We start from the raw sequence: 5,145 nt of genomic DNA, 5'->3' as shown, positions 1-5,145 counted from the left end.
GCTTTAGTCCGTGCTCTGATTGGCCGGCTCGCCTGTCACTCATCCTCAATGGGCTGGACGCGAGTCATGAACCAGTGCTTGAACCTTTCATCAGCAACAAGAGGTGGATTACTGTAAGAAGACGTTTCTTCAGTTGTTCTGAGTTTATTTTGCTTTATCACAGAGTGAATTAAGCATGTGCCTTGTCCTCGGGCATTTAGGCAGCATTAGTATTGCATTTCAGTTATTTATTAATTTATAGTGAATAAACAAAAAGTGACTTTATATTATTATGAACTTTGGCACAGTGGCTGGTCTCGAGCTTAATGCCATAAAATGACAGCTTAAAACTAGCTATATGTTTCCTGTCTGATGTTTGAACATTTATTGCAATACGCTAACATTTGCTAATTTTCCATCAAACACAGAAACAGCTGAAGCTAATTGTTGAAATGAGTTAGTGTACATGGATTACAGGTTTTTTTCCTTTGTTACTAAGCTATAAATAGTTAACTTTGATCGGTAAAATGATTATAAAATTAAATATCTAGAATAATTCCATCAGATTGCTTTGTGTCAAATGCTTGCAGTTATCTTATCATTCTAAAGGGTTAGCCCGCCAGCTAAATCAAAAGCTACGGCCTGCTAGTGGCTTTTTGAGTCTATGCGCAGTGATGCTTTTAGCTGAACTTATTATGTTTTGCAGGTATTTTTTGACCACGCTCATCATTTCAGTGTTTCACCAAAGCTAATGCCCGCTAGCTACCACTAAACACAGAGTCAAGTTACAGCTGAACTTATTGGAATGAAGCGTAGGTGGTGGTGGTTATTGAAAAGGTAATGGGACATTACCGAGTTATTATAGCAGAGGGGGGGGGGGTCATAGATGTGTGGACAAAAATAATGTAGTCCCCATAAACTCAAACAGAACGCTTATAAAGTTAAACATAGATATTCCTCTGCTGATCACTACAAACATTTGACGGATATTGTCACACTTACAGTTAATAGTATTCACAATGGATCACTATGATACTCCCAGATCAGGTAAAGTACATTAAGAGTAAATACTTAAAAATATCTAAATTGATTGTTTGGTCTCAATTCAAGTCTCATCAAGTGGAAATGTCTTTAGTTTTATTTTTCCAGTCCTCTGCAGCGTCCAACAGACTCACCATCAGGTTCAGGTTTTGAGGACAACCTTACTGTCTTCTACAGTAAATATGCCATTACCTCCCCGAGACTTGTCTTTTCTTCTGATGGCCTCTTTCTGTCAAAAAACAATTGATGTCAAAAGTAAAAATTCACAAGATGACAAGATAACAAACCCTAAATGATGTCATCCGTTTCCTCATGTAATATGGGGGACTTCTAAATGGTCTCATTTCAGGCTTAATGGGCTTTGTTTGGAAATTTAAGGACAGCTCTTTAAAAAGCATTCTTTCAATCATTATTTGACCTTTGAGACAATCTAACAAAGAGGAAATGCTGACGGATCGGATCGGATTTGTTCCGCTTGAGTTTAAAACTTCCCAGTTTCTAGCATGAACTTTCCACTTCACGTGACGGACCTCACGAACTAAACACCATTGTATTTTAACAAGCAGTTTACCCCTGTCAGAAGATACAGTTGTCCTCTTTGCTGAATAAGATATTTAATGTTCCACGTTGCCGTGCCGATGGACGGTTATTTGTAAGAACAAAAGAGGGAGACAAAATGACAATAGAAACTACAAGCAGCACCAGTTGGTTTGGCTTATTCGGCTTTCCAAGTCGTCACAGAGGACACTGAAATTCACGCTAATCTACCGTGACTGAGATGTTGTTTTATTTCATACAATGTTAAAAAACAAAACGTGTGGCATTAGCGTCTTTTATCTGGCTAAGACCAATGCTCCTTAGCGTGTAGCATCTGCGTGGGCATGATGTTCATTTGCTTTAAGGCTAATATAACAACAATTAAACCATTACCAGACCTTTATTACAAGCAATCCAAACCTCTGCCCGCTATTAATGACCAAAGAATGGCTGTGGTCAAATATCCCGGGTCAACACCTGAGTCTGGGCTCGTGTCCCATGCTCATATCTCTTTTTCACATGTCAAGTCCTCGTGGGAGCAACTTCTGCTCCGAGGACAGAACGATACCTGTTGATTGAAGTCGTAATGCTTTGAGGCACCGGACATTTATTAACAGTATGGGCACTTTTCTTTGTGTTGTATGTGTAGTGTTCCACTCCTCATGTGCCAATCGATGCCATGAATAAACAGTCAACCAGCGGCTGCTTTTCACGGAAGAATCATTCTTAGGACGGGGGACGCGTGACGTCTCTGACAATGTTTTTTATTGCTCTGGTTTATTACAAAACTGCCTCAACATTTACTTAACTGTGGATAATACAGCCGGGTGTTTTTACATGTTGAACAAAAGTAAACAAATGAGATGAACAGTAACATGTTTATTAAATGAAACCCCGTTGCATTATGGAGTTTGACATTGTAGCTGAAGGTCTAATATCTCTCAACTAAGTCAGCCAACTGTGTCACTGATATCGCTGATTATCAAGGGCACATTTATCTGTAGTTATCAAAAAAACATCCGGTTTATTTTTAGGTCTGCCGCTGAGAAGTATGAACTAATAACTGTTTCTATAAGTGGATTAATGAGTGCGTAAAGGGGAGTGTTTAAAGGATAATAAGGGATCAAAATTGCTTCCCGGGCAAAGATGTAAAAATGTAATGTAAGTCGCTTTGGATAAAAGCGTCTGCTAAATGACCTGTAATGTAATATAACATATTTCAAAATATATTGCGATTCTTTATGTTCAGTCTTTCACGGAAAAACATCAAATTGCAGATGAGAAAAGTTAAAGTTAAATTGTGAAGGAGGAATGTTTACTCTTGAATTTGGATAACAAGTTGTGTTGTTGTTGTTGTTGTTAATTATTAAATTTCTCACTCAAACCAATTAACATATTTATGATAAACAATTTCCACTCCCACTCACTCACAAGGGTTTCACATTCCACGGTGCCAAGCAGAGCTTTTATGGCTTTGCTCTGGGACGCTCCTTCATAAAGTCACAACAGATATCCAGCAGTACATGAACAAACACCTTGGCAACCTCACACTTATCTATTGCAAATACTCAAGGACTTTGTAACATTTTTCAATTCCTTTTGTCAGTTTTAGCCTTGCAACCACCAAAATGCCCAAGGACAGAGTGTTGACACAAGTGTGCCTTATTTACGCACTGGATTTTTAGGGAAACAGTTCTCGATCCATAACATGAAATATTGCACTTTTTTGGAGAAAAAATGAACATTAGTATTTCTAACATTAGTTATTGTAGTCGTGTGTCTGATTAAAGGGGATTCATTGGCAGAAGTGGAATAGAATATTATATTTTTATATTATATTCAATATTTTTATTATGAACCCAATTTCATAGCAATTCACAACCAGTTCTTTTCTGGACAGAAATTGTAGACTGGCTATATGGCAGACAGAAAGAAAATTCATGTCCCATGACACAGCATCATCAAAACCCACTCCACTGTTTTTATTACCTTGCCTTCCTCCGTTTAGTATCTCACTATGTACACAACCAAATTTCCAGACTCCTCCCAGTTTTGCAGATAAGAACATAATTCACGTCACTGGTGAGCTACATCCTACAGAAAGGGAAAGAGACATCAAGAGACGCCGAAGGAGAGCCGTGTCAATAAGTAGCTAAGAGTTCGGCACGCCTCAAGAGGTAACTCGGGATCTGCTTTAGCCCCAAATTAAAAATTGATCTGGGAGGATTAAGGGTTAGTTTCACTGGCGACCCCATCCTGAGCAAGTCAACCCATCGGTCACTAAACAAAAATGCGCCACACCTGCACCGTTCTTGCTTCTTACTTCCACGGCCCAACGAGTGCGATGTGCTTCTCGATACTGACAGACTGTGAGGCACAGAAAGTTCTAAGTGTAGGAAATGATCGACAGAAACTTTGGTGAAATCATCATTGTCAGAACCTTCAATAGAAGTAATTTATTAACTGGACATGGAAATAGCGCAGAGTTACACAGAATTTGGGTGTGAATGAAAGTATGAATAGATAAGCAAATCCGTGTTGGCAAGCATAACTCAGACAGGTATTTTTTTCTGTGGTTACAGGAAGAATATCTACTTCTCTTTTTGATGTAACGAAGCAGTATAATTCACACGCACAACCAAAAGGGAAATCAGAATAGTGAGTCACTTGTTCTGTATTTCCTCAACTTGGTCGAATGATATCTCAATCCAAAGTACACGGTCTGCTTTTCTCCTTTCTTCTCCCTTTTAAGGTTTTTCATAAGCACTGATACTGTCAGAAAAATTCATGACAAATACATTAAAATATTTACATATTTTCAAATAATTGAAATCAAAAACATGTAGGTATTTGCATACTCATAACATTCTAGATGTGGGGGTGGTGAGGGGGCTTTAATTAACTGGAAGGTGGATTATTTAGTATTCTTGCTCAATCTTGAAACACCAGCTCCAAGATCAGTTTCATGATGTATGATGTGTGATACTGGGAACTTACTGTGCGCTAAATTCCAGTGCCGAAACACAGCCAAACAACTGCTGAAAGGGACGCACGATGGACTTCATTCACCAAATGTTCTTAAGAACAAATTTGTGCTTAATCTCCACTCACGCAGTTTTCACTAAGATTCTGGCATTTACCGATGTTCTTATTTGGGATTTGTACTTAGGAGCACTGTTACACACAATAAGTAGTTATACAGTTATTGGAAATGGAATATTTCTCTCCTTCGTAATTGTGCAACTAATTATTTTACACATAATCATGTGTCCGTTTTGATAAATACACATTGCCTATGCTGAATAGGAGCGACGGGGCACCAGCTTTCGATTCACGGCAGATTGGGATTCATCATTCTAAGGCCGCACCTGCCTACGTTTTCTCACTTCTAGAAAAACACCACCACCCAGTGGGGGAATAAGTTCACTCCACACGGAGCTCTAGTAAGCCGCTTATGTTCTTTCACTTCCGTGTTGAGCGTATGAGCAAAATGGTTACTATGGCAACTCACCAGCTAACTGAAGAACTAACGCAGCGGCATCTCTCACACACACACACACACACACACACACACACACACGAGGACAA

This window comes from Gasterosteus aculeatus, chromosome 11 (assembly GCF_964276395.1).
Source record: "Gasterosteus aculeatus chromosome 11, fGasAcu3.hap1.1, whole genome shotgun sequence".
NCBI classification, from domain to species: Eukaryota; Metazoa; Chordata; class Actinopteri; order Perciformes; family Gasterosteidae; genus Gasterosteus; species Gasterosteus aculeatus.
This window is presented reverse-complemented; position numbering follows the sequence as displayed.